We start from the raw sequence: 21,256 nt of genomic DNA, 5'->3' as shown, positions 1-21,256 counted from the left end.
AACTCGCTTGTTTAAAACTTACAGTTTGGCCCGGAAACTGGGATGCAGCCTGATTATGGGAACACCCAGGTCTCTACCTGCCCAGCAGGGAGCTGTCTGGGAAGTCACAGTGATCAAAGAGACTGGGATACAAATGGCTTAATTGCCAATCCAGGATTCTCATGGCCTAGCAGCTGAGTGCCAGGAAGTGCTAATGGCTCATTAGAAACTTTGTATAAAAGACTGACAGGTAGAACAAAGACATCCTCCAGAAGGGGAATCGGAGCAGAGTCATTAAATGTCAGAAGAAATGAACAGCCCTGCGCAGAGGTGCATGTGAGGAGAGAGAGACGAGAAAAAAATTCCCATTGGAGCAGCAAGCGGTGGAGTTAACTGTATGCTGAGAACAGTGAATTAAAACTGCCAGTGGAATGCATCACCAGACAGACAAGTAAAAGATTTTTCTTGTTGTTGTGGGAAATGGGTGGGTAAACGAGCACCCACCCAAGAGAGTATTCATTACAGGACTGGTAAACTAATTGGGAAACCCAAGAGTCAGTAATCCAGCTAAGGGACTGACAACTGACGGCCAGCCACGGTAGGCTACATGTGAGCAGGCATATGTGATGATCGTTCTTAAATTAGTAAGCCTTCTTTTTGTGTGGCGTACCCTCTATAATTACTCCCATCAAGTCGTGGCGAACAAGATTGACACTGTTACAAGTGAAGGTGGGTTCTAACATCTTATTTGTGCCCTAGAGAAAAACTCGCTCACAGCTGTTGGTGCATTGGCCAGGAAACTGGAGTTGGAATGGAAGCAGTGAATATGGACCCACGACCACCAGAAGATTGGCAGCAGGCTCATACTCTGATGGTAAGAATATTACAAGGACAACAGGCCCAGATGGGAGAACTCATGTGAGCATGGGCTCAGGAGGCAGAAGCCCAGATCACATTATTGTCCCGTCAGCAGGAGCTTAGTGAGAAGCTGAAGGCTCAATTACTTGTGATCCATGCAGGGGTTGACAAGACCAGACTACTGAAAATGACTATGTCCTATGATGTGGAGATCTCCTTGGAAGGTTTTGAGAGGGCAGCAATAGCTGCGGGATGGGATCGGAAAGAATGTGCCATACAATTAGGCCCCCTATTGACTGGACCTGTTCAGGTGGCCTACCATGCTCTTTACCAAGAAGAAGCCAGGTGTTATAAGAAGGTAAAGGAAGCCAGTATCTATAGGTTATAAATTTCCCCTGAGACTTAGAAGCATAATTTTGGGCCTTCCCCGCGCTGTCCCATTGCTTATTATAGTGCCTCACTCGACCCAGTTGTTTCGGGGTTTCCCCCTTGCCTCTGCGCTGTTGCTGCTGCTGCCCTGCTGATTTCTAAAATGGATAAACTTGTTCTTGGGCACCCCCTTACTGCTGCTGTCCCTCACACTGTCTTCGCCCTTCTTCAACGTGGCAGGACTCAGAACCAGTCCCCCAGCCGCTTAACCCACTATGAGGTGGTCCTCCTGGCGGCAGACCACATAACCCTTGTTCCCCTCAATCCTGCCTCTCTTTTACCTTCACCCTCTGATGATCAACCCCATGACTGTACCCAGCTTGTGGATTTTGTTTCTCTTCCCTGTCCTGATCTTTCTGATACCCCTCTGACTAACTCCAACCTCGTTCTTTATGTTGATGCCTCCTGTTTTTGAGATGGTCGTGGTGTTCTCTGAGCTGGTTATGCTGTCTGTTCTGACCACTCTGTCATTGAATCTGCTCCTTTTTCTGTTTCTAGTGCTTAGGCTGCTGAACTCATTGCTCTGACTCGTGCCTGCCACCTTGCTGCTGAACAATCTGCTAATATCTATACCGACTCTTGCTATGCTTTTGGTGTCTGCCACTCCTTCAGGCAGATCTGGAAGCAGTGAGGTTTCCTTAGGTCTGCTGGAACTCCCATTTCCCATCATCACCTTATTACTGCTCTCCTGGATGCTATTCTTCTTCCCTCTGCCCTTGCTGTCCTATGGTGCAAAGTGAACACTGTTGCTGATGATCCTGTGTCTCTGGGAAATGACAGGGCAGATGCCACGGCCAAGACCGCTGCTTTGTCAGATCTCTCGGCTCTGGTCCTTCAGGCCACTCTCTACCTCTCTTCCCCTGTCTCCCCTGACCTCCTCTCCCTCCAGGATGCTGCCCCGGACACTGAAAAGGATGCCTGGATTTCTGTAGGCTGCTCCCTCCACTCTGATTCTTTGTGGCAACACCCGTCTGGTCGCCTTGTAGCTCCCCCCTCCGCCCCCCCCGGGCCCTGTTGTCCCTCTTAGTCCAAATGGCCCACTCAGTGGCCCACTCTGCTGAGGTAGACCGTCATTGGTATGCCCTGGTTTTTCTGCTGTGGCAGCCCATTTTTGTCACCAGTGCCCGCAGTGTCAAAGACACAACCCACCAGCCACACACATTCCACAGGCCTTTGGGCCATTATCCCTTCTCCCACCTCCAGATGGACTTTATTGAGCTGCCCAGGTCAGGACCCTGGAATTATGTGCTGGTCATTGTCTGCCTTTTCAGTGGCTGGCCTGAGGCATACCCTTGCCAATGAGCTGATGCTCTCACTGTGGCCAAGAAACTTCTTTTTAACCTGGTGCCCCACTTCGGTCTACCCCTCTACCTGGACTCAGGCCGAGGCCTCATTTTATTGGCCAGGTGGTCCAACATCTTTGCAAGGCCCTTTCCATCTGATTCCAACTCCAAACCCTAGATCATCCTCAGAGTGGAGGTAAAGTGGAACAAAAAAACTTTGATATTAAGCTTCGCTTGGCAAAGACCTGTGAACATACTGGTCTAAAGTGGCCAGAATCCCTTCCCTTGGTTCTTTTCCAAATCCGAAACTCTGTTCAGAGATCCTCAGTCCTGACCCCTTTTGAGATTATTATGGGTCAACCCATGAGGGGACTCACTGCTACTTCACCCCAACATCTGACTCATCTACATGATTCTCTATTAACCTATTGCCAAGGGCTCACCAAGGCCCTGAAGGTTCTCTCATTGAAGGTTAAAGCCACAGCATCACACCAGTCTCTACACTGTGACTCGGTTGTCAATCCGATCCAACTGGGAGATTGGATCTTGATTAAGGTCCACCAGAGGAAGGATTGCCTGCAGCCTTAGTGGAAGGGGCCTTTTCAGGTCCTGCTCACCACCCCAACTGCCGTAAAGTTGCCAGGATTTCTGCTTGGATCCATACCTTCCACTGCAAAAAAGTATCTGCCCCAATGGGGTGGAAGGTTTCTCTCACCGGCGATACCTCCTTGAAGATCCAGAGGATTCCTGTGAGTGAAGATTAGACGACGAAGTCTTGAAGATGGCCTACCCAGCTAGCCATTCGAAGCTATGAACTTTAGTTCTGTGTACTAATATACTTTAGTAATATTAGTGTGAATATCACTAACCTGTGGGAAAATTGCAGATAATTATTTCATAGATTTCATAGACATCAGGGCTGGAAGGGACCTCGGGAGATCATCGAGTCCAGCCCCCTGCCCAAAGGGCAGGAAGTCAGCTGGGGTCATAGGATCCCAGCAAGATAAGCATCCAATTTACTCTTGAAGGTGTTCAATGTAGGTGCTTGAACCACCTCCACTGGCAGACTGTTCCAGACCTTGGGGGCTCGGACAGTAAAGAAATTCTTCCTTATGTCCAGCCTGAAACGGTCTTGCAGGAGTTTGTGACCGTTTGACCTCGTCATCCCTTGGGGCGCTCTGGTGAACAGACGTTCCCCCAGATCCTGGTGTTCACCCTTGATAAACTTATAGGTGGCCATCAGATCACCCCTGAGCCTACGCTTTTCCAGGCTAAAGAGTCCCATGGCTCTCAGCCTGTCATCGTAAGATCTGTTTTCCTGACCTCTGATCATGCGCGTGGCTCTCCTCTGGACTCTCTCAAGCTTCTCCACATCCTTTTTGAATTGTGGAGACCAAAACTCAACGCAGTACTCCAGCTGCGGCCTCACCAAGGCCGAGTACAAGGGGAGAATGACGTCCCGGGATTTGCTCGAGAAGCATCTATGGATGCAAGCCAGCATTTTGGTCGCTTTACTAGCCGCAGCATCGCATTGGAGGCTCATGTTCATCTTGTGGTCAATGATGACCCCCAAGTCTCTTTCTTCTGTAGTGCTAACCAACGTAGCACTGCCGAGCCTATAAGGGTGCTGCAGGTTTTTCCTCCCAAGGTGGAGAACCTTGGATTTATTGGTGTTAAACACCATGAGGTTCTCGTCTGCCCATTTGCTGAGCTTGTCCAGGTCAGCCTGGATCACCCGCCTATCTTCTGGCGTGGATGCTTTGCCCCAAAGTTTGGTGTCATCGGCGAACTTGGCCAGTCCACTCCTGACTCCAATGTCCACATCGTTAATGAAGATGTTGAACAGTATGGGTCCCAGGACAGAGCCTTGAGGGACCCCACTGGTCACAGGGCACCATGATGAGTGACTGCCATCAATCACAACCCTCTGGGTCTGACCACGAAGCCAATTTCCCAGCCAGCGGATCGTGGTGGAGCCAAGGCCACAACTGGGCAGTTTGGCCAAGAGGTGATCATGGGATACCAGATCAAAAGCTTTTTTGAAGTCAAGATACATGACATCAATCTCTTCTCCCTTGTCCAGGTGATAGGTCACCTGGTCATAGAAGGAAATGAGATTGGTCAAACAAGACCTACCCGCAACAAACCCATGCTGGCTGTCCCTTAGAATGTTAGCCTGGGCCAGTCCCTCAAGGATGGCCTCCTTAATAAACTTTTCTAAGATCTTCCCCAGGATAGAAGTCAGGCTAATGGGCCTGTAGTTAGCCAGATCCACTCTCCTCCCTTTCTTGAAGATTGGCACCAAATTGGCCTTCTTCCAGTCTTCGGGCACTACACCAGAGCGCCAGGAGTTTTGAAAGATCCGTGCCAGGGACTGGGCTATGAAGCTCGCCAGCTCCTTGAGTACCGTGGGGTGCAGATTGTCAGGGCCAGCTGACTTGAAGGTATCCAGCTTCTCAAGGTGTTCCTTCACGAGGTCAGCATTGATGGAGGGTAGGGGATCCCCCTCACCCAGATTTCCCTGTCCCATAGCAGGCATGGGCATCCCCTGTGACTGATGAAAGACTGATGCAAAGTACCTATTTAATAGGTTGACTTTTTCCTGGGCGTCAGTTGCCCCATCTGGTTTAGCAGGGGTCCAACATTGCCCTTGCTTTTCCTCCAGCTGCCCACATATCTGAAAAAGGACTTTTTGTTGTCCTTGATGCCTGAAGCTAGTTGGAGTTCAGTTGCAGCCTTGGCTTTCCTGGTTTGCTCCCTGCAGGACCGGACCAGCGCAGAATAATCCTCCTTGGAGGTGAATCCCATCCTCCATCCTTTGTAGGCTTTCCTTTTTAGCCACAGTAGGTCCGCTAGGTCTCTGGAGAGCCAGGGGGGCTGCTGTGCCTTCTTGCTGCCTTTCCTCCATGTTGGAATAGATTTAGCTTGTGCACTGAGGATCGCTTCCTTGAGAAGCAACCACTCTTCTTGAACTCCCATCTCCCTGGGGTCATGGTCCCTGAGGGCCTGACCGACTAGCCTCTTGAGCTTGTCAAAGTCGGCTTTTCTGAAGTCAAGGACTTCTGTGTTGCTGACTGACTTGCCAGCTTTACGGCGGATAGTGAAGGTGATCAGCTCGTGGTCGCTGTCGCCCAACTTCCCATCAATCACTAGGTCACCGATTAAGTCGTCCCCCGTAGCCAGTACCAGGTCAAGCAGCGCTTTGCCTCTCGTTGGCCCATAGACTTCTTGAGTCAGGTAGAGGTCATCCACGCACGAGAGAAAGCTTTGCGCCCCCTCAGATTTAGCTGAGTGATCTTCCCATGAGATGTCCGGGTAATTGAAGTCACCCATGACAACCAAGGTCCTGGAGCAAGCGGCCTCAGTCAGGTCCCGGGCGAACTCCTGGTCAAGCTCGGGACTTTGAGTGGGAGGTCTGTAGTAGACTCACACTGTTGTGTCCCCTGTGCCGAATTCCCCACGAATTTTTACCCAGAGGGTCTCTAGCTGTCCATGCCGGTCGCCAACATCAGCTTGCAGGGACATGTAGCTTTCCTTCACATAGAGAGCTACACCCCCGCCCCTTTTGCCAACACGATCCCTCCTGTATAGGGTATAGCCCTCTATACCCGTGGTCCAGGCATGGGTGGAGTCCCACCAGGTCTCCGTTATCCCAATGACATCATATTTTTTTGCACTGAGCAGGAGGACGAGCTCGTCCTGCTTGTTGCCCAGGCTCCTGGCATTAATGTACAGGCAGGCAAGTGTGCCCTTGGGGGCTCTTGCCTTGCCCAGAGATTGAGGCAGGGGTGGGCTCCCTTAAGTGCCCCCTTAAGTGCCTTGGTCCGCTGGCTTTGCAAGGGCCGTTCAGTGGGCCAGCAGGGGCAGTAGTCCCCCCATCCCCCAGCGGGCTTAGTTTAAAGCCCGGTGGAGCAGGTCAGCCAGATTTAGAAACTCCTCAGGGAGTGGCACTGTTTTGTGTTTTTTTGATTAATGTTGTGTTATTAGTATTGTGCTGGAGACCAAAGTTTTAGTCGATGAAAATTCCTCAGAGTTCTAAGAGATAGCTGCATTGGGATAGCGCTCGGGCAGGCCCTAGATGTTGTCCCTTCTTTTGCTTTGCCTCTTGCTAAGGATTCCAGTTGGGGCATAGGAAGAAAACAGTGTTGATCCTTGGAACAGAGCATTGCTCATGCAGGAAAACTTACAAATTGCTGGGTATGCATACATGGGCCCACGCACCTGACCAAGGGAATCCCAGTGCTTGGGGTGCCGATCCCCCTTGAGGTTTGGGGAACTGACTCCAATACCAGCTTTGTCAGGTTTCCCCCCCCCCCGTCTACCAGAAACCAGCTGTCAATACCTGCATGGTGGAAAGCGGCTCGAGACAGTTGGAAATTTTCCTCAGGGCTGGAAGCGGCCCTCTGTTATAAATTTAATAGGACAGGAAGGATGGGGAGGCTGGCTACTTTGTAGGGCATTACCCCAGATGCAAGGTGACCTTCACCTGGTCATGGACTAAGAAAAGAGGAAAAGTGTCAGGAGAGGTTCAGTCCCATTTTTGCTACAGGGTGCCCATCGCCATCTTTACGCCTTCAGATAGGAACTATAGTGTGATGTCTAATTTAGTGCTTGATGGGTTTGATTTTCATGTGGTGTTAGATCCTGTTTTCTGTAACCAATCAATATCTTATCCCAGAATGGTGGAAAGCCAACGTGTCCCTTCCTACACGCTACAGGTCAATCAAAAATGTTGAGAGAGGAACACACCCTGTAGGGATCTTAGTACTGCAGCAGCTCCCGGTTTGTACTGGCTATGTGGGGATGACTCCCATAAGACCCTACTGTGGAATTTGGTCAGCACCTGTAACTTGGGGAGAGTTGTCCCAATGTTCAACTTACATTCTAGCCTCTCGTGGCATGAAGTGCCTAACTTCCCACCTCGCTTGCCCAGACAGCGGCGTGCAGTTGAGAACCCATTGGTTCTCCGACATGGGGTTTCACCAATTTACCAGGGTGTTCCTCCTTGGCTAGGGGTAGCTGAATTAGAAAAAAACATTATAAATATGTTGGGAGTCATGGAGAACTTTATCAATGCTAGTGCTGACATTTTGGGAGCTCTCAATGATGAGATTACCCAGGTAAGGCAAGTAGCTGTTCAAAATCGTATGGCCCTGGACCATCTCCTGGCCACCCAAGGTGGGGTATGTGCTGTTGTGAACCACACGTGATGCACCTGGATAGATCAGCACCGAGTGCAAGGGCATCTCTGTATCATAAGAAAGCAGTTGCAAGTGGTTCATGCTGTTGCCAAAGAGAAATTCTTTGATTGGTGGGGTTGGCTGCCAAATATAGGGGGATGAGTGAAATACCTATTGAAGTGGTGCATTATAAGTGTATTATGCCTTTTTGCTCTTTTTATTATAATCCAAATGATTTTATGCTATTCAAGCCTTTGCTTAGCAAAAACTGCCCAAAGTGTTTCTAAGTTGTCTGCTACTGAGTTGCAGATGATGGTGCTCAGAGAAGTGGTCTACGAGTGTAAGGGTCAAGAAGAGGTCAAAGGTCTTATGAATATAGAGATGTAAGCACAAGCACTTACAAGGGGGGGAGATAATGAGGAAAAGTACTGGGGCAAGTGAAAATAAAGTTAAGCCATAATAAGGAGCACAAGAAAAGGCTGAAATACAAAGGGGCCTTGAGATAAAACTTATCAGGAGACCACTAGAGAAAACACATTTAGTTTAGCAGGACTCCAGGGTGATTTAGTGTTAGACTGCCAAGAATATATTAAGGGGGAGGCTTCTGTGTGTCTTTTTCTCACAAGTATATAACAGAGTCTGGACTCTGAAGCTGCAGAGAATTAGCCGCCCTTGCTTCTTCTCCCGTGGCCATGTAAAATAAAGAAAAGTGCTCTGTTAGCCAAGCAGTGATCCTATCGTGATTTCCACATCAGAGGGACCCACACGGCTCATTAGCTGTGCCTTTTTATACAGGTGCAGCTGGCTAATGACGTCAGCCACAAGAGATGGCTGGCAGAAAGAAAATGGGCCCCCGGCAAGGAAGAGGGTGGCAGGTTGAGGCCAGCAGGAGCACGAGAAGGAGAGGTACTCCCTGGGCTCCTATGGAGGAAAAAGGGGCCAGAAACTGGTTCTCCCAGTGTGGGAGGATGCAGTAGAGCATGCTGCAGGACAGACGCTGCTGGCAGCAGCAAAAGTAACCAGGAGCTGGAGGCAGCTTTCCATGACCAGGAGCCCAGACTAAAGGGCAGAGGGGAGCAAGAAGATCCCTACACCAGGGGCCACAGCCAAGGAGCTGGAGAGACCAGCAAACATCAAGATGCCAGACCAGGTGGGACCACTGAGGGCTCCAGAAGACCCGAGGAGGCACACCAGGTGGGAGACGGGTGGCACAAGCAGCATGAGGGGCTGTGAAACACTGGACCCAGTGGTATAGAGCTGACCCGATGGGTGATGTGGGGACAGGCATTCATTGAAGGACTACAGTAGGTCCAGCGAACCCAAAGGCTGGGCAATGAGGGAAAAGAAGTATGGAGTAGCCTGCAGGCTACCCTGACACATATAGGGCCGAATGTGGATCACTAGTATCTGAGGGTGGGTATTGGTGATTAGGCCAGAGGAGCCGGGGATAAAGGGGCAGCTGGCCTCTCAAAGTGTCTCAGTGATTTTTTTGTTTGTATTTTATGTTACCCACTGTTGGAGGGGTTGAGGGGCACAGCTTATGGAGCCTGATTATTGTTTAAGCCTCAAGGTGATTGACAGCCTCATGGAAAAATAAACGGCTGTGAGGCGCAGGTAGGATATTGCAAGTTGTTCACCCATAAGCAGATAGGCCCATCCTGGCGAATGCACTCGGGGACTCAACAGTCGGGGATTTGGCCAGGAGGACATCTGTGACCCATCAAGGCAGGGGGCAAGGACGAGGTAGAGGGGAGATGGAGCCTCGCAGAAGACCACCAGACAAACGTCCCACCATTGAGAGCCTCCAGTGGTCAGACGCCCACTGAAATAAGATTCAAAGTCATGGCAGGCAAGACTGGGGATGACTACGCTGGAGGGAAATACCTACTCGTTGGAACATCTGGGATGAACAGGCAAACACCACCAAACATCTGGGCCGGAGCGGCACGTGATCAGATGTTCAAGTTCAGATGAGCACAGTCAGTATCATGGGTAGGAATTCCTCATGAAATTTTGATGGATCAGGGCAAGACATTCAAGTCAGGAGTCTTGAGGGGGGTATGTGAGATGCTCCAAATAAAGCAACTTAGAACCTCCGTCTACCACCCCCAGATGGATGGTTTAGTAAAAAGTCTCAACTGAACCTCGAAGAGCATGCTGCATGCATGTATTCAGGGAGACACACAGAAGTGGAAGTTAATGCTAACTCCATGTTTTGTTCACAGTCAGAGAAGCCCCACAGGTCTTGACAGGGTGTACCCCATTCGAGCTGATCTACAGACATAAACCCAGAGGTGCATTGGATATCATTTGTGAAGGTTGGTCAGAGGGGCTTCCTGAAAGGGGGGAGAATACTCAGTTCACACAAGACTTCCAAAAATGTTTAGAGAGAATTCAGGAGGTGGCCCAAGGAAATTTAGAGGTGAGTCAGCAAAGGAAAAACATACCTATGATACCCATGAATTAGAAGGGAACTTACAGGTCCAGTGCTGGTACTGGTACTGGACCATAACCAGAAATTTTTGTCCTGGTGGCAGGGACAGTTCCAGGTAATCAGGAAGTTAGGTCCCATGAATTATGAGGTACAAACAACTGAACCAGTGAGAAGACAAAATTATCACATAAACCTGTTAAAGAAATGGAATGGGAGAGAGGCCTGGTTAATGAAGGGAGACATGGGAGACTTGGATGAAATAGGGGATCTCAGAATATTGGAGTGGGAACTGGGGGAGCCCCAAATAGGAGTTGGGCTGTCAGCAGACCAGAAAGCAGAACTAGCTAATCAGGAGATTTCCCAATGTGTTCCAGGCCAGCCCAGGAAAGGCAAAAGGGGTAACACATTAGATCAGGACCCGTGAAGGGTGTGTGATTAGAGATCACCAAAGGAGACTTCCCTACCATTTGTGGGAGGCTATAAGGCAAGAACTTATCTAAATGCTAGAGGCAGGAATAATAGAGGAGTCATGAAGCCTGTGGCAAAGCCCACTTGTGATAGAACCTAAACTAGATGAGACCATTTGGATTTGTGTAGATTTTAGGAAGGTTAACGAGGTGGCGGCCTTTGACCCCTTTCCCATGCCCCAGATAGAAAAAATGTTGGAAAAGATTGGGCAAGCCAGATATATCTCCACTTTGGATTTAACAAATGGGTACTGGCAAATACCCATGAATGAGTGGGATAACGAAAAAACAGTGTTGGGGACACCCTGGGGACTTTTTCAAAAATTTTAAACGTATGCCCAGTCTCCATGTGGTGGTCACTTCATTTCAGTGCCTAATGGATAGGACATTAGTCCCTCACCAGAATTACGCTTCAGCATACATTGACAACATTATAATATTTTCATAGACCAGGGAACAACATTGCCAACACTTACAGGCAGTCTTAAAAGAACTAAGAAAGACAGAACTAACAGCAACCTAAAGAAGTGCAACCTGGGACAGAATTAGACCAAATAAGAATTCCAGACAGGTCGGGGCAGATAAAACCCTTAGCTGATAAAGAAGAAGCCGTAGGAACTTACCGGTTACCCAGGACTTTAAAACAACGGAGATCCTTCTTGGGGGTCGCAAACTGCTACAGAAGGTTCATCCAACATTTTTCAGAAATGGTGGCCCCGCTAACAGATATGACCAGAGGGAAACCCTGGCTCTTAACCAAGAGCAGCTACAACAGCTTCCAAAGAACCAAGCAAGCACTCTGTAATGCACCTGTCCTGTAAACATCCTGGTTCCAGGAACCCTTTTTCCTGAAGACAGATGCATCAGGATGCGCTGTGGGCACCACATTGTTTCAAAAATGGCAGGAGGCAGAACAGCCCATAGTGTATGGCAATAAGAAGTTGACAAAGGCATTCCAGGTATTCCACAATAGAATGTGAGTCCCTGGCCATCAGGTGGGGTATTGAACTGTTTAGATATTATTTACTGAGTCAAAAATTTGTGTTGATTACAGACCATGACCCTCTAAGATGATTGCAGACGGCCAAGATGGATAATGCACAAATACAACGATGGGCTCTGGCAATACAACTTTTTCATTTTTCAGTTGAGTTTCGAGCCAGGAAAAAGAACTGGTAGCCCATTTCCTGTCCCATTCCACAAGCCATGGAGATGAGTTGCTGTCTGAAGTTGAAAGGGGGACACAAGATTTTAAAGGAGAGGCAGCAGTTGAGCAGAGCGACAAGGGTGTTCTAACAAAAGGGGGAAGAATGTAACAGGGAGACATTGCTCCTGTTACGGAAATGTCCGGGCAAAGAACCTGCTTGTTTGAAATGGCTTAACTGTCAATCCAGGATTCTCACGGCCCGGTTGCTGAGCACCGGGAAGTGCTAATGGCTCATTAGAAACTTTGTATAAAAAATTGAGAGAGCCGACAAAGAAATTCCCATTGAAGTGGCAAGCAGTGGAGTTAACTGTACACTGAGAAATGAGAGTTAAGTCTGCTGGTGGAACATGGCACCAGACAGACAAGTAAAAGACTTTTCTTCCTGATGTGGAAAACAGGTGAGTAAATGAGCACCTGCCCAAGAGAGTACTTATTACAGGACTGATAAGCTCATTCGGAACCTGAAGAGTCTACGGGGCCTTGCAGACACCAGCTAAGGGACTGACAACTGATGGCCAGCAGTCTACTGCAGTAGACTACATGTGAGCAGGCATATGTGATTATCGTTATTAAATTAGTAAGCCTTCTTCTCATGTGGTGTACCCTCTATAATTACTCCCATCAAGTCATGGCAGGAAAGACTGACACTGTTACGAGTGAAGGTGGGTTCTACCATCTTATTTGTGCCCTAGAGAAAAACTCACTCACATTAGGCAAGTCTCCTTAGATAAGGGAGATGGGGCTTTTAATCACGTCATGCTGCATGGGGCCTATAATCCAAGGCCCCAGTTTCCTGGGCAAATTCCCTAATCACTAAGTTATATCATTGCTTTATGTCAATTTCCCCCCATATGCAAAATGGTGTAATTACTCATAGCTGCCTTGTAATGGACTTTGATTAAAAAGCTGCATATAAGAGCAAGGCATTTTTATTAAAAGGACTAGCCAGAAAGTAGAAGAAGGAGATGCAATGTAGACAGGAAAATACCTTTAATTGGGTTCCCAGATATCAATGACTGACTGTGCTGATATATGACAATTCCAAACCCTCTACTCCTCTCAGTATCTTAATAATTATTATCTATATGACCATTTTTCAACATATAATTTCAAAGAGATTGATAATCCTTCTGACACTCATTTAGCTGAAGTATGCAGTTGTCATTCTGTTGGGAAGACAGCATTCAGGGTTTTATATGGAAGAGGTTATTAGTGGAATCTACTGTATCAAAAGTACAAAATCACTCTGCAGTAAGAAGGCAAAAGGAATAATGGGTTAGATTGGTTTGATTGTGTTTCTGATGGTAAAGAGTAAAATCAGATCTAACATTCAAAAATTAACAATATGTCTAATGCATACTAATAAGGATATTATGGTTCCATATGGAATGGCCAGCATTCACATATGAGGTACCAAAACTCACATTCCTTTTTAACTCAATTAAATGAAGAGGATGATACACTTATAAGCCATATAACTGCCATATCACTCCCCATGCACGCAGAGTCCATGCCCCAGCAGCATTCCAAAGCAGTTCCCAGCTGCTGTTGCTTTAAGAGAAATGGAGGCAGGTTGGATAGTACATGCATGGAGGTAACAGCTCAGCCAGGACAGTTTAGAAGTTCCCAGTGTAGAAAGGGCTGATGTCCTTCACCTCCCCTCCTCTTGGATCTGCATCCACACCCAGCTGTCAGCAGAGCCGTCCCTGTGGGCAGCGGATTGGGGTGACTGCCCCAAGCCCTGCACTCTGGGGGGCCTCACGGTCAGTGCCATATAAGTCCTGCCATGGCTGCCATGTGCGATTGTTGCCAAGCACTGATGGCTCTGGCCGCTCACCACCCCTCACCCCTCCACTCCTCTGGCTCCTGCTGCTTACCACCCCTCACCCTCACCCATGCCCCACCCAGGCTGATATGCTCCGGTCCCCACACCCCTAGGGGTCGCTCTAGCTGTCAAAATCCATGCCCTCTGTCCCACATCCCCCACCTCCTGCTCTTGAAACCCCCGTGCTCCCTACACCCTCCTCTGCTTTCAGAACCCATGCCACCCCCTTCAAAACCCACATGCCCCCAGAGTCTGCCCCAGGTGCCAACTTGACTTGTTATGCCACTGCTGATTAGACTGAGCTTAATGAGGACTCTGAGTTATATGTCTAAACCTATATTTCACTGAAAACTGCTTGAAGTCAGGTGTACCCAATCGCTGTCAGAGCAATTACTGGGGAAGGTCCCTTGATCAGGATCTGGTCCTCATTCACGCAGGCAGTCCAGAATCTGGGCTTAGAACAGTGTAGCAGGGCACCAGGGTGCCTGCTACTAGCAGTAGGAATAGGGCTGCTGAAGCTCCCTGAAGCAGCACAGATGTGGGTTGCTGGGGCAACCAGGCTGGTCCCATGACCAAAAGGGGTAGGGCCAGGCCCTTATAAACAGCTAGGCCAAAGCCTAGCTAGCAGTTTCCCTCTGGTAGCCGCAGGAGCAGGAGTTCTGCGGGAGAGCTGAGCAGGCCGGGTGGAGGGTTGCTGCCTGACCACGCAGACCAGCTGCAATGATGCAGGGGAGAGAACGCTAGAAGAGGCCATGACTAAAGAGACTAGTGAGTGCAAGCTTTGGGTTATAAGCCAGAAGGTTTCTTGTTTATGTTGCAGCCACTTGGGTCATGGTTTTTGTTATGGTTAAACCGGAGGACCGGGTGAGGCTGTAGGGGTGTGAGGAGGCCTCACGGGAGCTCCCCAGTAGTCTGGGGGTTCCTACTGCCCAGCAGGGCACTGTGAGTGGTGCCGGGCAGGCACAGCTGTTTGCGCCAGTGGCGCGTGTATCAAGGGGGTGTGGACCCCGCCCTGTGGGGCGAGACTAGAGAGAAGCCCTATCAGGGCAAAGGACTGAGACGGTGGTCCTGGGGCCCAGGCATGGCTGCGGCCACCTGATCCCCAACCAGGGTAGGACCCGGAGAGAGTCCAGGAGGGCTCCACAGTGCTGGGGACTCTAGTGCCACAGTGGGCACAGCGAGCGAGCGCCATAGAGGCACTCAGCGTATAGGGGTTGAGACCCCAGCCCGTGAGGGTGCTATTTTGCCCAGCGGGGCAAGCGACCCAGAAAAGGGTCAAGGGGCCAGGCGCAGCTGTGGCCACCTGAGCCCCAAGCGTGGGAAACATGTGGCATATGCCCCAGAAGGGGCAACGTGCGCAGGAAGCGTGGCAAAGGTCCTAGAAGGGGCAAGACATGTGGGAAGCATGGCAAAAGGCCCTAGAGGGGGCAAGAGGCCCCAAGAGAGGGCGAGGGAGTGCATGGAGCACAGCATAGGCCCCAAGAGAGGGTGAGGGGTGCGAGAAGCATGGCATAGGCTGTGGGAGGTTTGGAGGCTAAAGGGGAGGTTTGGAGGCACGCATAGCCGTTAAGGCTGGGGTGCACCGAGTCACCCTATAAGGGACGGGGAATAGTGCCAACATACTACCGGTGTCAAGGTGAAAGTAGGCAGCCTCCCTTAGTGAACTTAATAAGAACAAAGACGTGGCGGGCAAGAAGAGGTTGCTGGATCACCTCAATTGACACGGCAGGGGGCGCTAGCGAGCTCACAGCCGCTTGCAGGCCCCACCCCGTGACAAACAGCAATGATCATTCTATTCCCTCCTTCCTGCTGGTCACCTGACACACACGCTTTTTATACCTAGACTTATGCTAATCCGTTGGCTTTAGAGCCACTCACAATTTCGTCCTATAGTTGTTACCCTATCGTAGCAAAACCCCCAGTTTTTCTTATATATATATAATAATTGGGGAAGGGAAGGGAATGCATAAATATATATATGCATTCCCTTCCCTTCCCCAATTATTTTTGGCTTCTCTTTCTCTCCCTCTCTATTCCCTATAGACAAGCATAAGCTAGCTCAGACTTAGGATAGGCTTGAACATTTTTATTTTGGTAGCAAGTTTTTGGTATTGGATATCCACTGTTTGATATTGTATTATTATTAGTTTTGTATTGATTCTTACTGTTGCATATTGTATTATTATCATTGTCATATTTATTTTTGCTGTTTCATATGGATATTGTATGGTTTGGGCCTGTATTTGTTAAGTGAATCAAAGTAATATCAAGTTTCCATTTTTCATGTCAAGTCTCTATCTTGTATCCTCTGCCCAGGCATCCTCTGTGTTGCAACTGTATGAGTCACGTACCCCTCCCATGTAAATTGGTTCCCGGATGAATGAGGATGATTGGGAATGATTGAAATACAATGGTGGCAAGCCTCTACTGAATGGCCTGTAATGATTGGGCCATCACCAGGAACCATGGACCTCACCCAGAAACAGTGACAAGAACTCAGCATTTGAAAGACAAAAGACCCTGCAGAACTAGCAACTCTACCATTGTACCCCAACAATACAGACACCTGACACTGCACATCTCTGCATAGAGCACACATGCTCAGTGCGCCAGGTGCTGACCTTTGCCCAGGCATGCCTCCCACCACTAGGGTCACACAGGGTCTGCCCCTATGAAAAGGGGCAGTGAAGACAGACCCAGTGGGACGCCCTCTCCATCTGGACCAGCACCATGCCACACCACCTATCCACTCAGAGGCCCTGCCAGTGACCCCGACTCTGGACAACAACTACTGGACAAGGACCCCTCTCCAGCCTGGATAGGTAGCTATCACCCCCTACTCCCTCTTTAACCAAGGACTTGGACTCTGCTTCTCTTGCCTACCTGGACTCCAGCCCTTCCACTGAGTCTCTTTCTTCTGCTGCCATTGTGAGTGCTTGTGTTTGTGAACGTGAATCAATAACTTCATGGGGCTGTGTAGTGTATTATCTGTGTAATAAAACTGTTATTTGGACCCCTAAGTTGAGTTTTGTTTTACTATGGTTTGGCCCTGCTCCAATCTCTGCTCCTCGCCCCTCTAACTTCTGTCTCATTTCTCCCTCTCCTGCTTCTGGCTCACTGCCACCTCCAACACCTGTCCTGAGCTCCTCTCTGCCTCTAACCCCTCTGTTTCTTTGTCACTGTCTTATCCCCACTGCCTTTTCCCCTGAGTAACCAGGTTTCTGCCTCAGTTTCTTTCCTGGCTGTCTCCTCCTTGCCACCACTTATCTGCCCCCCCTTCCAATATCTCAGCTGGATGCCTCAGTTTCCAGCCCCAGTCTACCTTAAGTAAACCCAAGCCTCAGTTCCTCAGCTAGCTTCTCTGTAGTTTACTGGTTCTAATCCTGGTTCTGGCAGTTTTTACTCCCTACACTTTAACTCTCTCTCTCTCTCTCACCTGAACCTTCCCTCAAGTATCCCAGGTACCCCAAGCACACATATGCACTGTACTATCCAAGTTAGGAACTTACCTGTGTGTGTGTGTGAACTGGTGAGTGTGTGTGTATATGGCATTGTGTGCATGATATACAAATTAGAGACCTGTGTCTAACTTTTGGGGTGTGCATTATATGTGCTTGAATTGGTGATTAGGTATGCATGTGCCTAGGCTGGTTTGGATGTGTATGTGCCTAAGCTGGTAGTGTGTGTCTGTATATGTGCAATTGTGCCACACCCTCCTGTCTAACAGCGCAATATTGAGATCCTGGGAGTTGGCCTGACCCTACAGGGCAACACTATGGGATTGAAAGGTGTTAAAAATTATTATAAAAGGTTACTACCCAAACTCAGATTTATCCAATAAGTAAATTACAACACAGCATTTTAGATTTGAAATTAACATTACTCTGCCTAAGCCCAACCCCTTTTAGGTTTCTCTGAATGAACCCTTTTAGGTTTTCTTGGGATGTGTTTTCCTGGAATGTGTTGGGTGTGCCAGGTGGTTGGATCCAGTTTTATCATCAAGGCTGAACCCTGAGCAAACACTATTTGGTCAGCTAATCTTGCAGCTACAGCTTCACCTTTGGGGCCCAGTCAATTCCATGAACAGTTAGTTTTATCATTTTGTTTAAACTTATGACAGACAACTTATATTTGCTGGTTACAAACTTACTAGCTTTATATTAGGCAAAAGTTTCAAATGGCTCCAGGAAGCACATATTTATTGCTTATTAATTCCTCTGGTTCTGGCTGTTACAGCACCCGATTCCACTGGCCCCACTTGCCTGTCTAACCCCACAGATATGGTGATTTGTGCAGTGCTTCCCTGCCCTGCTCCTATGACTGGGAACGGGCAGCAAAGAGATTCCCCTGCCATGGCAAAGACTCCTGGAAGAAGGGTCTTGGCACCCCCCATAGTCAGCGCCTGAAGCAAGTGCCCCTCCTCACCCTACCCTAGTTATGCTATGAATCAACCCTATCCAAATAATCCCATACAAATCCTTGTCTAGCCTATTACTAAAACTACACAATCAACCCTGTCATACAGGTAAAGTAGGGGGACAACTGGGATTAGTGTTTTGCTGCTGCAAGTTGTCAAAAGGTTAAAGGATGAGTACAACAGTACATTGCAACATGAGTTTGTTCAATCAGAACTTTTTATCTGAATCTGGATAAAGAAGCAGCTCTCTTCACTGGCCAACTCTGAGTCGCTCTTCTGTAATGTATATGACTTTTAAAACAAACTCTGTGGCTTGCATTTGAACTCAGATGCTGCAATAGCAACCATTAAAATGTGAATATCTACCCATAGTCACCACAAAAGCATATACCCTTTTTTTTCTGAGTCTAAATATAAAGGAAATCTGTGATATTTCACTTCCCCCTCTGGTAATTATAGCCAAGCCATGATTTTTTATAAAATGATGATCATAGTATATGTGCATTCTGTATTGTATTCATATACCAAAATCTTAGCATTCAGCACTTGGAAAATAGCAGCTCAGTACAGATCTATATATTGGAAAGTGAATTTTGCGGGAGTTCATCACAATGGAACTATAGACTTTACAGTGCAAAGAATATAATATGACTTAACAAAAAAGTGAACTATATTAGGATTATGTGGTATATATTATTTGGCTTATTACTTCTTCATTACTAACTTGAAAAGCATAAGAGCTGGTTATTAATGCTTTGTGGAAGCTAAATCCCTTTTTAGGGCTGTGGGAAGCTTTGGGTGCTGATTCAATTCAGAGGAGATTCACCCCAATTTGGCAGCTCAATCTGAATTGAATTGGGAGACTAGTAAAAAGGTCTGAATTGAGTTGAAGCCTTGCCTTGCATGTCAAACACATACATCTGTTTCCTGGCTCAGGAGGAAGAAGACAGCAAAGCAGAATGCATTTGGGTGAAGGTGAAAGCTAAAAGATTGCAGCACTGATATAATGGAGGGCATTTATTAAAGCCACCAATTCAGGAAGAGGAGGTGGATGAGGCATTCTTCGAGCAGATAACAAATTTATCTTGGAAGGAAGCAATCACAATATGATAGAATTCCAGATTCTGAGACAGGGAAAGCATGAGGTCAGCAAAATTAGAATTCTAGATTTTAAAAAAGATGGATTTTATCCAACTCATGAGACTGTGTCATAGGAGGACATTTGAAGCAGAGATTAGGCTGCCCCGGTAGAAAATAAAGCCTCTGTGGGGCCTAGGGAGATCACTGTGGGGAGGTGTTGTACCTCACCTGGATTCCCAGGCACGCTTTTCAGCGTTGCCATGTATTTCCTGACACCAGTTCATACATCCGACTTGTCTTGGACTTCCTCTACTTTTCCTATTTTCTCACAGCCAAAAACTTGTGTTCTTTTCTTTTATTTGACCAGAGTACATCTGGATTGCAATTAGTCTCTCTTTCTTTGCATCTCCCCCAGCAAATTGTAAAGCCTGCAGCTGGGGATTTCCATTGGCCATCTGAAACTGTTGCCAGAAATCTGATCTCGTCTTTGAATCCGTGAAGCCCAGTTCCCACTTTTCCTTGCCTGGCATGCAAATTAGCCAATGTAAGTTCATGACGTTTACTTTCAGCAGATACTGTATGATCTGGTCTAGGAAATCTTTCCTCTATATTGGTAACTTCCTTGGGTGCAAATTCCTGTCTTCACCTGGAATCTCATTAGGAAGCCTCTTCTCCTTGTCTCCATGTTGATTTTTTGGCTGTCTTCCTGGTGTCCAGTGACACCTGGTTTGGGGGTCTTCACCTTCCCCACATGAGCACAGGAGTGAAGAAGCAGGAATAATTGAAAATGGTAAAGAGAGTTGCAGCTCAGCTGTGGGAGTGAAGAGGAAGTCAAAATGTATTCAACATAGTGGCTCACCAAGACTTAGAAAAGAGTTAGTGCTGAGCAGGACTGAGTGCAATGAACACCACCATATATCTTATTCAGATAAGTTGCACTAATCTATAGGTTATGGTTGGGCCATGTGTTTTATAGTCATGTTCCATGTTGACTGCATTTAATCAACTTTATAGTTAGGTTTCCATTGCTAGGAACATGCTACTTTTGGCAGCAGTTTAATGATAGACAATGTACGGAATAAAGCTTCCTCGTATGAGAATATGAGAGGAGAAGCTTGTTTCTCATGCTGATTGGCCGGGGGGGGGAGGGTTGACCTAATTTTATATTAGAATAATTTGAGTAATTATGGTATTAATGAGTCCATGTCAGAATGGCAGGAGGTTTTGAGTAGAGTCCTACGGGGGTTTGTCCTAGGCCCTTTGCTGTTCAAAATGTTTATTAACAATTTGGATGTCAGGCAGGTTGTAATATGTCATAAATCCAATGTCTATATTGAGTCTATGATTTTTGTATCCAGTATATTTATGAAGTGAGGTTCATAGGCTTGTCTACGGAAGGTGTTTTGTAAGTTACGATACACTACAACCTGCCTGACATCTGATAACTTACAAAACACCTTTTGTAGACAAGCCTACAAACTTTATAAATATGAAGTGAACTTCATTCCCCCCTCCTCTCCCTGCTTTACCTTTTGTTTTCCTAATTACATTCTCACTGGCATCCTGCCACATTTTTAGCTTCTCTCATTCCTTGGAGTCTCAGAACAGCAGAGAATCCCAATGCCTGAAGAAGGGTGATTGCACCTGAAAGCTTGATAAGAACATTTTTCCAACTACTCAGTTGGTCTAATAAAAGATATCACATCTACTCAAATACCCTTGTCTCCCTATGTCCTTAGATCAACATGGCTACAACCAAAAACCTGGCAAATGACCGCAGGTTTATCACAAAAGGCCTTCTGTTTCCTACAAATAAAAAATAAAGTTAAAAATGGAGTCTGATATTCCAGCCAAGAATGAAAATGCGGCTCATTTTCAATGTTTGTTTATGAGTAAAAATATATTTTTGATTAGTTTTTGTTATTTAAGTGTACACCTGCAGCAGATGGCATGTATTTTTTAGCTGGCCCTGTAATTTTGCTACAAGTATTTTAAGTCTGAGCAGTCTGACTATAAGCACTGTTCGTGATTGTTAAAACATACATGTAGCCTAGTGACATGTTTCCCATGGTATAATTTGATATAAAGAAACATGGC

This window comes from Crocodylus siamensis, chromosome 2, assembly GCF_052110815.1.
Source record: "Crocodylus siamensis isolate JL-2025a chromosome 2, ASM5211081v1, whole genome shotgun sequence".
In the NCBI taxonomy this organism is placed as follows: Eukaryota; Metazoa; Chordata; order Crocodylia; family Crocodylidae; genus Crocodylus; species Crocodylus siamensis.
This window is presented reverse-complemented; position numbering follows the sequence as displayed.